Consider the following 12785-nt stretch of genomic DNA (forward strand, 5'->3'; position numbering starts at 1 on the left):
CTGTTAAATCCTTAATCTCGCTTAAGGCTTTTAGTGGTGGTAAAATATGAATGCTTTAGTCTTTTTTGCCCGGAGAGTAAAAGGGGGTTATCTTTAAGGGAGAGGAGGACAGGTTCAGTCTCCTGAGGCTAAGGGAGTAGAGAGAAAAAGAGAGCAGTAATGAAAAAGAGAAAGACAGTTTAGTTGTATTAGGAGAAAATGGTAGACAGATTGACGGGTAACAAAGCAGGAATGTCAGCAAAGAAGGATGGAAGATGGATGAAAAGGGAACAAAGGGATAGCAGGCAAAAAGTTTAAATGCTGCATTGGTTAAGGCAGAACAGGAAGTCTGAGTCTTCTCAAAACTTCAGAAATAATAGATTCACCATCTGCATTGTATACCTAAGATATCTGTATGTGCACATGACTTCACAGCTTTTTATTTATCCTTCTGTATTTCACCTGTCTCCATCCCACTCCCTTATTTCTATTCTAATTCATTGTATATACACTATCTTTATTCAAAAGTTTAGGGTTAGCATATTAATTAAAGGTATAGTTCACACCAAAATTGAATTCTGCCATTACTCACTCTCATGTAGTTCTAAAACTGTAACACTTTCACTCATCTTCCAGACAAAAGGAAAAAAAAAAATTATGAAATTCGACAGATTTTAGACCTTTCAGAGGCAGCAGTGCAACTGACATGTTCAAGGCCAAGAGAGGTAGTAAAGACATAATTAAAATTGTCCATGTGGCATCAGAATACTTTTTTGTGCTCAAAGAAAACAAAAACAACAACTTTATTCAACATTTTCTTCTCCTCTGTGTCACTGCACTGCACTGCACCACTGCTGTCTACAGAGGGTCAGAAATCTCTTAAATTTCATCAAAAATATCTTACATCTCGCTTTTGGAACAACACGAGGGTGAGAAAATTGCATTTTTGGGAGAACTATACCTTTAAAGTTTTTGGAATATCTTGAAAGTAATACAATAAACCCTTTGGTGAATAAATAGCATTTGTCAAATTTTGGGGTGGACCATTCCTATACAAACTTCTGTTTCTTTAACAAAAAATATTTGCGTTTATTCCTTGTGATTTTATGAGCAGCATTTTGTTGACAGGTTCCAGGTGAGATTCCATAAAAGCCATTGCTGTATTTCTCAGCGCAAGATGATTATTAACAGATCGGTCAATATTTGTCCCTCCATCCTCCACCTTTTCATTCCACTGCAGTCAATATTTACCCAACGTCCCTCCATCTTAATTTAGCTTCCTTACAGTGATCTCCCTCTAAAATCTTCCCATTCGAGCAAAGAACCGGCCTGTGTAACACTAGCGGATGTGAACCTGGGCTAAGCTTATATTAAACACACCAAGGACAGCTGCTCAAAGAACCATTATGACTGCTCATTCAGTACTGTAAGACAGTGTGCAGTGGCAGTCTGGGGCATTATCCAGCTATTATCAAGTCTTTTTTGATGGCAAAAAATGAGGATTCAAGCAGATGATCACAGGGTGTGTGATTTAAAGCAACAGAACCGCATTAAGAAAAAACGTGTTTTCTCCAAAATGCCAAGCTTGCGATTGCAGCTATAACAAAGACATAACAATGATGATGATCAATTAGGGCCAGTGGCGGCAGGCGGTCATGTTGCACTTCAGAGAGGTGTGAGAGATCACCACACACACACACAGGCCCCAGCATGGGGAATCTGTGCCTCACTAGTGCACCAGACCCAATTAGGAGACAAACTGAGAAAAGCAGCAGGTCAGCTCGATGTTTAACAACACAACCTCCACTTGTTCGTTATCATTACCGCCCATGACTCCACAATCAGGCCTGTGAAAGTCTTTCATTTCCACGCTCTCCTCTTTATATGTTCCCTTTCTCCTCTGCGTTGCAGGCCCCTTCACGCTCCCTCGACAGGGCATGTCATAATTGGCGGGAAATTAAGTCTGTCTTTTAATGTCACCGGTGTCACATTTCATCGTTAAGCAAGTGCTCATTTGACTGGCTGAGGGCGGAACGGGGACATCCTGCATTCCCACATCATCTTTCTTATATCTTAAGGAGGAGATGAGTCGAACTCCTGCGGACAATAACCGCATAAGCCGACGGCATGATTTCATAAAAACATGATTTCTGTGGAGAGGTGTGAAAGTTAATAATGTGCAGTTATGTAACATCAGTAATATCAATGAAAAAAAGGGATCATGCAGGGTTGAGCAACATTTTAAAATTAATTAAGAAAGTTTGAATTAAAAAAACTAATGGAATGTAGGATTGTAATTTAAGATGGATAGATAGACAGCATCCTTCACCCACAGCCTTGAGGAGTCTATAAGAGGAAAACAGTACGAAAGCCTGTTCAGTTTCTCAAATTAAACACTGAATGAGCAAGATTAGTGAAAATAAATCCCATTGAGTCATTCGTTTAAGAATGTTGCTACTTCGTAAGCATCACTGCACGCTGAGATTTATTGACTGAGTCATTTACTCAGTCTTGTGGACTGATCCAAACACCATCTTCTTTTATTCTAGATCATCTCTATAATCAGTGAACGTGTTGCTTTTTGCTTTTGATGCACAGTGAGATGAGAAAAATGGAGAATGGCAGATAAAAAAAGACGAAGCAGAAAGGAAAGAACGAGAAAATGTGGAAGACATGTGAGATAGATGGAGAGAGATCTTAGTGAAATCTCGGGCTTTGAAGCTTCTCATACTAGAGGGCAGAGATGGGGGAGGGCTAGCAGTGCAGTCAAAGAACTTACAGCTCTAATGAAAGAAACGACTTCAGGATCCAAAAAAAAAGCACTATAATTACTAAAATAACCCGATTACACAAGACAAAAAGTGCACATATACTCGCAAAAACACACACCATTTACATAATCACGCAAACCCCAGAGCTCTACAGTTTCCGCATATTGCAAAGTCTAATTTTATAGTATATGCAATAATTCTCCATATGTTCGCTGGAAACAGATCTCATCAGTACCTTGGCTCAGAGTGCCCACGTTTCCTTTTTCTTGACACAGTCTAGTAGTTTTCTTGCTATCTCACCCTATTGTGAGGCACCACACGCATCGAATCTGCCATTTAAATGGGTCAGCCTCCTCTCCTGTGTACTGGAAAAACATGAAGCTTCTCCCACCCTCAGATCCCTGCATATTAACAACTGTCATGTAGCGCTCTCTCTATACGCCGCCCGCATGTCCGCCGTATGCATCAATATTCATGAAACACGCAACAATGCTCCGCGTGCCCTCTGTAATCTATAACGGTGAACAGACGTATAAAACGCGGCAGCAGATCCTCAGTGCTTCGGCTTTATCCAGATCGCAGCAGTTCAAGTAGCCTCTCGCTCTCCATAAAGCATTCATCGCTCTCCTGGCGACTTTGACAGGAGGGAAGTCGACGGGCCTGAACCAGCAGGGAGTCATCCAGTGCTTTAAATACATAATAAGCAGGGCTGCAGCGGAGTAAGCAGGAGCTCTGAAGGGTTTGAGATTGACTGGCGGTGCACCTCGGAACAGTGTAGATGTTTGGTTAATGGTATATGTGGTTAAAAGCAAAGGTGGAAAGCAAATATGCTTTGCAGTGTGACAGTTTGTTATTGATGAGACAAATAATACATGGAAAAAGTCCATGAAAAATGTTTTACTGGTACAAAACCTAAACTAAAAAGCATTAAAAGCCACAATGATAGTAAATCAGTAAAATAAAATAAAATATAAATGATCAAAAATTGATAGGATTGAATATTGAATACATGAATTTCAAACCTCTAACTCGCATTTTAGAAAACAGCTATTTTTTTACACATATTTACATAGATGTATAGATTTAAAATGATAATGTTTTAAATCTACCTACATTAAAAAATGTCACCGAATAACAATAAAACCAATGATTAAGAAAATCTTAACACTGTTAAATATTTTAATTCATACTAGTTTAAACCTAAACTGATAGTTTAGTTTAAGTTTAAATGGGCCTTTTGCAGTCTTATCATAGCAAACCTAATAAAAAAAGGAAATAAACTAAAACTTGAAATTAATTAGTTAACTATTGTAAAATGAATACTAAAGTAAACCAAACAAAATGACAAATAACAAAAAAAAATTTAACAAAATGATAAAACTACTAATCAATTATGTGAAAATCAACAGACAGGTAAAAAAAAAATACATGTCCATTGCACACTTCCTCAGAGACAGAGTACTCGAAATAAAAGGGTGAACTATCTGTGATTATATGCTTTTGTTGCTATTTTTAAATGCCATTCCATGGGAAAGGGTGTGTTTTTGGTCCAGATGGTGCCGTTATGGCATCTGCCAGCAGAGGCTAACTGGGCCTTGCTAACCAGCCAAACCTCGACCCCTTTGGGGGAGACGCTTTAAATGTTAAGGTGGGCCAGGTTTGTAATGACTTTTAATGACGCGTCTGCCTCAGAGCCAGATCCGTCAACAAAGCAATGAATGGTGGATGGATTTTTTCGTCATACTGCCTTTTGTTGTCATGTATTATTGCTATTATTGACAAATCAATGTCCTCCCCGAGTCTTATGTGACTGGTCCATCGCCTCAGAGTTGGATGGCATTTTCTGCTGGGTGAATAGTTTCATTCTCGTTAAAACCAATTTCCTGTGCCTGTCATCTTTCTCATTGCAACCACAGACACTTCAGAAAGGTCGCCTATACCGTGGACCCTCAACAGGCAGAATATGGCATTTGCCAGCCAAAAATAACACCTGTGTGTATTTTTTTTTTCCTCCAGTCTTAATTCCTTTCCACATAGTGACATTTGCCCCAGGCCCCCTCTCCGCTTGTCTCACGGTGTGACAGTGTAGATGAAACTGTATACCCACAAGCCCCCACATAGCGACCCCTACATTTACAATCAATCATTCACACATATACGCACATGTAGACCAACATACCACGGTTTGCTGCCAAATCTCGCAACGATAACATTGATATTCATACAGTTTGGATCTGATTCACCTTCTCTTCTTCTGTAATAGTTTAATTGCGCTATTACACATCACTATAGCCAGTTTGAGCTCATTCACACATGGCCAAGCTAGAAGCATTTCTATTGGCTCTATATTCAGATGCTGTGTAGGATTGTGTCAGAAAGAATGTGTTAAGACTGGCGTTTTCTCATCTGTAGTGATTTATTTTGTATATAACAGATCTCAAATTTGGTTTGATTGGCCAGGTGGTGTGATGTTTAGTCCAACAGCACTGTGACTTTTCGCTGTTTGTAATACGGCATGTGTCATTTTTTCCAGGCAGACTGTGCATTTGTGGAGGGTTCATCTTTTAACAGATTACGCCGTTACGCCAGTAGGTGAAAGCATTTATTCAAACGATTTGATTAGACACAACGATTCATTAATTAATGAAATGGCTGCTTTCGATATAGTAGGCGAGAGTGAACAGTATGTGAAAAGAATAGCATGTCTGAATTCGCAGTATTTATAGGCCGAATAAATTGGCAAAAAGTACCCAAAAGACTTACTACTCTCAGCAAGATTATAACGTGTCCATCCAATGGACACTTAACTGTCCCATGGTAGCTGTGAATGGTAGTGAAGCAAAGCAATTGATGCTGGTAGATTTTTAGATGTAGTAAGTCTGGAATACAACTTCATACTGTATAAAACATACTTTTTAATGGTCGTAAAATACGTACTTACTCAAAAAAGTACCTAATCAAAGTGTGTGCAGCTTTGAAATCAGCGAATCATTCACCCAAACGAATCGACTGAAGATTAATTATTTTTAAAAGTGGAGCAAAATAATTAAAATTAAAATAATTGTAGCAATATTATGTCTAAAATGTTAGTTATTTAGTACGAACTTTAGTTTGGTATTAACTTCAGAAGGCCTTTATAACTCTCTAGAGCCATGTGGAGTAATTTTTTATGACGGATGGATGGATGCACTTTATTGGTCATCAAAATCTAAACATCCATTAAAAAACTCGAAAGAGCCAGAACATTTTTGAAATATAACTCTGATTGCATTTGTCTGAAAGAAGAAAGTTATATGCAACTAGGATGTCTTGAGGGTGAGTAAATATGGGGTTATTTTCATTTTTGGGTGTACTGTCCCTTTAATCACAGTCATAATGTCATATGTCATAATGAAATTACAACTGTATTTGAAAATGCTACCTGATGAATCTTGGTTTCCTGCAGAATCTGATTAATGCCAGTGGTATTTATTCATTTCTAAAAGATACACACTAGACATCTACACTAGACAAGATAAGTCTAACAATCCGCTTTTCAATAAAATATAGAATGTGTCCATTGCTGTGATGTGAAGTCTTCTGTAGTACTTATCAGGAGCTGTGAGAAAACCCATTGAAGTTGCCTAGTCAAGTGTGAACATTTTCCCATCATTCCAGCACCGCTGACCGTGACAGAGGAGAAGGGAACGGGTGGAGAGTCCGTCAACATGTTTCACCTCCTAATTTACATTCACGATGTGGAATAGACAGGGGAGCTCAAAAAGCACGGTATTCCATCTGGAAACCTTTAGCGTGCCTTCTTGGGAATAGAGAGGAGGACAGAATGAAAATTAAGTGATAAGAAACAATTTCACAGTGATTATTCTGCAAAGTCTGAAACAGTGGTGGATTTGAAGAATTTAGATTTCATTTGCACTCCTTAATCTGGAGGTGGGAATCAATGGCCTCCTCAGTTCCCATGTTCACACGACCCAGTGTAAAACAGGCCTGCAGCCAGTATTTTGACCGACATGTCTCATATGAGGAATTTACCTATCATTTAAAATCATCTCACGTCAGCCTGTTGCAACAGTTACACAAGGCCCAACGAGCTTTGAGGCGAGATCAACAAACCCAGACAAAAATGTCTGCAAATCTGCAAGAAACAGATCATCAAAAACATGAAAAACATTTACTCACACTCAAGCGATCTGAGATGTATATTGTAGTTTGTTTCCTCGCACAGATTTGTAAGCATTTGCAAGACCTATATTTGGCATTACATGACTTTTTCGCCAATGGATCCTCCGTAAGTGAATGAATGCAGTCAGAATGAATGTGAGATGACACGAAAAAAACAACAACATCACAATATTCCAGCCCATCAATTAATGTCTAGTGAGCAACAAGCTGTGTGAACGCAATAAATACATTCATCATTGTGGGATTTTTAACTTCAAACCATTGCTTCCGGCTATATTAAAGAGCCATATGGTATGAATCAGGGGAGAGATATGCAGAGATCAAGCACTGCATCAACATAAAAACAGTCAAAAGTTCTAAAGAAATATATTGATAGATTTTGATATGAGAGGAGAACAGGAGATAGACTTGATCACTAATCGAAATGTTAATTGAAGGATTGGAGTTATTGTGATGTATTTATCAGCTGTTTGGACCTACATTCGACGGCACCCATTCACTGCAGCGGACTCATCGCTGAGCAAATGATGTAATGCTATATTTCTCCAAATCTGTTCCAATGAGAATTTTTCCTTTAATGTGGATTCAGCACCATGGACAGCAACTAGAGCAAAAGATCTCATTACAATTTGCCATTGTTGCACATCTCCAAGTATATTGCATAAAATAGATTGTAAAATGTGTATAATTTCAAATGAATCCCCCGATATTGTAATGAAATTATGGGCTTGGCGTAAATCTGGCCAACATGCATTTAGCAATTGGGAAAGGTATTTCAAAATGCACTAAAAGTTGAATGATAAAAGGCCATATGCAGTAGATATAAATAGTGCGGAGGCATGCATTTGATTGTGTGAAAAATCTAACTGCATAAGTTTTTGATGAATTGGAGCACAATAACTAGTTCGCAATTATAGGAGAGCTCTCTGCAATGTTTGTTTTGGGTATCTCCCAAAGTCCCAACGAGTCAAACTGTATTTGATTAATGTTATTATATAATTACCCAGTTTTGGCATTTATTACAGGATGTACAAACACAAACATCACAGTCAAGTGACAAGAAGCAGGTTTTCTTAAAATATACATTCAGAACCATGATTATTAACAGAACGAGGAAATGAGTAGAACGGAAGGACAGAGGGAGAAAGCAGAAGGAGAGAAAGGAAGAGAAAGCATAAGGCTTCAAAATGCAAATAAATTACTGAAACCCAGAGGAGCCATCATCAGTGTCTCTGTAGAGACACCCTACAACCCCATTCCCTGCGTCAAAAATGCTAGAAGCAAAACAGCACGCTGATATTAAATCTAAATTGAACTTCCTGCATGAAGGCAGGCACCTTGAAAACAAAGAGGTAGATCAAAGGCATTTTCCCCACATCTAGAATTATCTGGCTGCATTAGCAGAGACACTTACAAACAGCAATTATTAGAGCTGATGGAGGTCTTGGGTTGCATAAGGCTAATTGTATAAATTAAATTAGGCAATTGGAGATTTGAAGGGCAGAAAAGCATGATTCTGACTACAGTGGTGGAAAAGCATTAAAAATGATATTGTAAATAATTATATTATTTATAGAATATTAAGCGCATAAATATACATTCAAAAACGAAATACAAAAACATAAATTAATACAAATAAAAACATAAAAAGTGTATTTTATTTATAATGTGAAGGAGATAAATGGCTAGTTTAATACAAGCAACATATATAATTAAATATAAAACACACCTCTTTTTAAATGAATATAAACCTTAATATAAATTTGTTTTGTTTTTTAGCTTTGATTGCAGTTTTGATTCAGTTAGTAGTATAGAAAATGTACACTTCAGCTTTAATTTAGCCACTGCCTTAACTTCAAGCTTCTAACCCTAAACCAATTCCCTGTTATTCTTTGGTAAATAACTAGTGGTGAAATCCAGAAATCAGTGTCCTCCTGAAAGCTACAAGTCCTGTTTAGCACAGCCAGGAAATGCTACATGACTGGGATGACGATCTTTAGTTGGAACCCCGTATTTCGCTTTTGCCAAACGTTTTGGCATCAACAATTTGAAACAGATGAGAGTGTTCTTTTGGAGAGCTCTGGTTTCCCCCTTGATTTTTTCCCCAGGTCACCTCTTTGTGCCTTGCCGAAAGATAAGTGTACTCATTCGTTCTTGCCATACTGTTCTCTTCAACCACTTTGAGGGTTGTTGTTGTAGTGATTTTACTTGGACGGGGGATTGGCGTTCTGTTATCTTCAGGTACACATTTTCTACATGGCCACAGGTTCTTAGGAATATTTTACACTTCACAGCTTTTTCAGCGTCAACCCTTTTTTTCGAATCTTCAGACATTTCTTTTGATCATGACATGAAGGTAGCAAAAGGAAGCAAGTTTGCATTAGTTGTAGAGGGAAGGGTCATTCGATTCCCGCCATATGGCCAAATTACACATGAGCACTGATCCAAAACCTAGTGGGGTGCATGTAAAGGAAGCAGTTTAAGGCATCGCATGCATGCGAAGGTTGTTCCAGAAGATAGTCATCTTAATTATGCTCCCTCTTAAGATACCTCACTTTAACCAAATTCAAAGGCAATATCGCATGCATAGTTTCCATATAAGACAATTCCAGGCAGGGCTCGGGGAAAATAATTCAAGTTGGCCAGAAATGTTCATTATAAATGTGTGCAACTCAAACATTGTGAGAAAGAAGTGTGCTCAAAATGTTATATTTAAAATAACTACACAAAATGGCAGTTAAGTGTATTGTTTTTTTAGCATTTAAATTAATTAGTTTTATTTAAAATATATCACTGAAATGAATCAGTGAATCGATCTAAATACGTTATTTAATAATTCTGGGTTAAATGAGGTAAAAGTGTCTCTTAAAGGTAACAATTACATTTCCGCTTTGTACAGTGTACATTCGACACGTTAACCATATTTAAAAGATAATTATGAAATGGCATATAAAGATGGGTCAAATAAACCAGTTTTGTTCAACTAATTGCATTTAGCATGAATGTGAACTATAATACATTTTCAAAGAAAAACATGCTATTATTTGCACTACATTTGCTTGAAGTTGAGCAAAGAAACAAAAAGACAACTGTGGTTTGGTCCAACGAAGTCAAGCTAGAATCGTTTGTTCTGGTGCTTTTGTGTTCGGTGCGTATTTCTTACAATGCGTCTCACTTTTGTGTCTGTACAAACTGATTCGACCACATAAGTGTCTATTAAAGTATTCGTTTCATTTCACGGTAGATGCGTTTACAAACAAGGCGACATTTTCAAAAAGGACGAAACGAAAAGACGACGCTGTGCCGACTAGGCTACATTGGATCTTGCAACACACAAGAGTGAATGCGTTTTCATTACGCGATCGCTGTCGCTTTGTCTTTTAAACAGATCTTTTGATATGAGTATTTATGCATTTTTAACCAAAATCGCAGCATCGTCCATCTGCGAACGCCACGACCTGTCGATCACAGCAGTGGGAGTTTACTTCTGACCCCTTTCCTACCAGGCGAAAACGGGACCGCAGTTTCCCGTACAGACAGAAAGTAGCTGAGCATAGATCTTTACGCAAAACAAATCAGTCGCACTGCGTAAAAGCTCAAAGAACATCTCCTAATAAGCCTGCGTATTTATATTATCCATAACATGGCTTGACAGAGCTTGCTTACCTCAACTGTGCAGAGACTCGAGAAGGGCGAGATATTTTAATGGTTCGCTTGGCTGAATTTTACAGTGCTAACAATTTGCAAGGGCAGGCGATCTGTGGACTAGGGGTGAAATATGAAGGCTTTAGTGCTGGGCCCCTGGCTCTGCGTTAATAATGGTGGTTGAGCTGCAAGTGGAGGCGAGAAGAACAGCAATGGATTCTTACTGAGGAGGGTGATACTAAAGGGATCACACATAAAGAACCGGCAGACATAAACACAAGTGCACCGAAAGAACCTCAGGTTTAGAAACAGAACCTTAAGCCTGCACAATGGAAAAAAAAAAGGTTTAAACCTCCAATTTTCTGGATGTTTTGGGCACGGTTATACCCGTACTTCTCATGCCACATATGGAGCTTCCTGGACAGGCCGACCGGCTTTACAATCCTATGGAAACTCATGCTTGTAACGAAATTGGGTTTCTAAATCTTGGCCGACATAATTCGCGTCTTCCGGAGCTTTCAGAGCAAGAGGATGCACAAATATTCCGACACGGTACATAATGAAAGAAGCAGCGGCGGTGGAAACAAACCACTTTCTGAATTCCGCCTTTAGCAAGAGTGGGATTATTTTCAGTTCGCCAGAAACATTAAGATTAGCTCAAGCTGTGAGTAATGGTTCCAGGCATTAGGGGAGAAGAAATAATGCCAGTGAAACCAAGAGGAGAACACACAGCAGTTTACAACTACACGGCATCAGCCAGGCTAGACTACGAATTGCGGGAACAAAACTAAATTAAGCCTTTAGCAAACGTTATACATGTGGCACTAATGATCACATGATGTATACACCGCAGGCATCGCTAATGACATACTATATGATTCAGGCGTAAAAATAGATACTTCAGCCTATTTCATGCCATCAGCTGAAGTGAAAACGGACGGGAGTGATTTAAAATGCAAGCTGCAGGAGTATCATTTGCCTACAGTCTGTTTTGATGCAGTATAATTATATAAGAAACCAAATTATAGCCATAATTGATTTCCCCAGTGAGGATATTGTGTCATATGAGAGCAGGTCTGTCAAATGTGTCTTGTTTGGTCAAAATGACCATCTGTTATATTATTAAAAATTAAAAATTCATTGTTTACTTGATGCCGACCATTTAAGGTTCCCAAAAGAACCTTCGGTGAATAGTTCTTAAAAAACAAACAAAAAAAAAACAAAACATTTTTTCTTATTGTGAAAAACCTTTGCCAAAGAACCTATGGTAAAATAAAAGGTTCTACATGGAACCAATAACGCCAAAAAAGAAAGAGCATGTTGTTATAAACATATGGTCATTTTAATTGTTTTAATTGTTCATACAATTAAAGTCAACTGGGTCCAAAAAAAATCTTTACGTTTATGTAAAGATTAAAACATCATCTTGAGAACTCAAGTTAGGAAGAGAATACAAGTTAGGAACGGTAGGAGGAACGAATGACAGAGTATTTATTTTTTATATATTATTATTTTTGAATGATGCCTTAAAGTAGAATACCTAAAAGCAAAAAGCAGCACACTCCTCTCCAAAAGAGACGAAAAACATGCCAAAATCAGCCTGAGGTTTTTTTTTTTTTTTTTTTTACGCATCACACGAACAATACGGGAAAGAAATAAACCTGCACGATGCAGAGGAAATTTTTTTTTTTTGTTGTTTTTTGTTTTTACCGCATGGGTATAGTTTTTGATCTGAAGTCGGTGCATCTGGAAGCTGAGGGTTTCCCTACATACCACAGCATACTGGCGTATCACATTCTATGTTTATCTGAAACAGGTGGGCTGCCTCTGTAGTGAGAGTAGGAGAGCGTTTCCATGAGAACTGTGCCTGCTAAGTATTCACAGCCAGTATGAAAACTATGTGGCGCTCGCTACTAGTTACGCGGGGCCAGAGCGAAACATTTCATAAATAAAATACAGCTATATGCCTAAAGAACTAACGCGAACAGTTTCAGTAGCCCGCATGAGTAAAGTCAATCTTACCTGCTCTGACAGACAGACGTGCGTTAACAGAGGTTCATTTTGTTGAGCGGCTCCTGTATAGGCTGAGGGAAATCTGACAAGCAACTTTGCGCCTGAAAAAAAAATTACATACGTTTAAACGAGGAATGCCTGTGTGTTATTGTATGCGTTTGGGATGTCTGAACGTGATGTTTTCTTTTCGTAGAA

At 38.3% G+C, this 12785-nt stretch overlaps 1 protein-coding gene across 1 annotated transcript in view; it reads right to left on the reverse strand.

Annotated features, from left to right (window-relative positions):
- The window catches only part of slc8a4a (solute carrier family 8 member 4a), a 55548-nt gene that overhangs the window by 41226 nt on the left and 1537 nt on the right, over positions 1-12785 (reverse strand). Inside the window, exon 2 of the mRNA XM_043221261.1 lies at positions 12600-12691. The gene's annotated coding sequence lies outside the window, so the exon portion shown is untranslated. The remainder of the gene's footprint in view (positions 1-12599; positions 12692-12785) is intronic.

The sequence above is a fragment of the Puntigrus tetrazona genome, chromosome 21 (genome assembly GCF_018831695.1).
Source record: "Puntigrus tetrazona isolate hp1 chromosome 21, ASM1883169v1, whole genome shotgun sequence".
In the NCBI taxonomy this organism is placed as follows: Eukaryota; Metazoa; Chordata; class Actinopteri; order Cypriniformes; family Cyprinidae; genus Puntigrus; species Puntigrus tetrazona.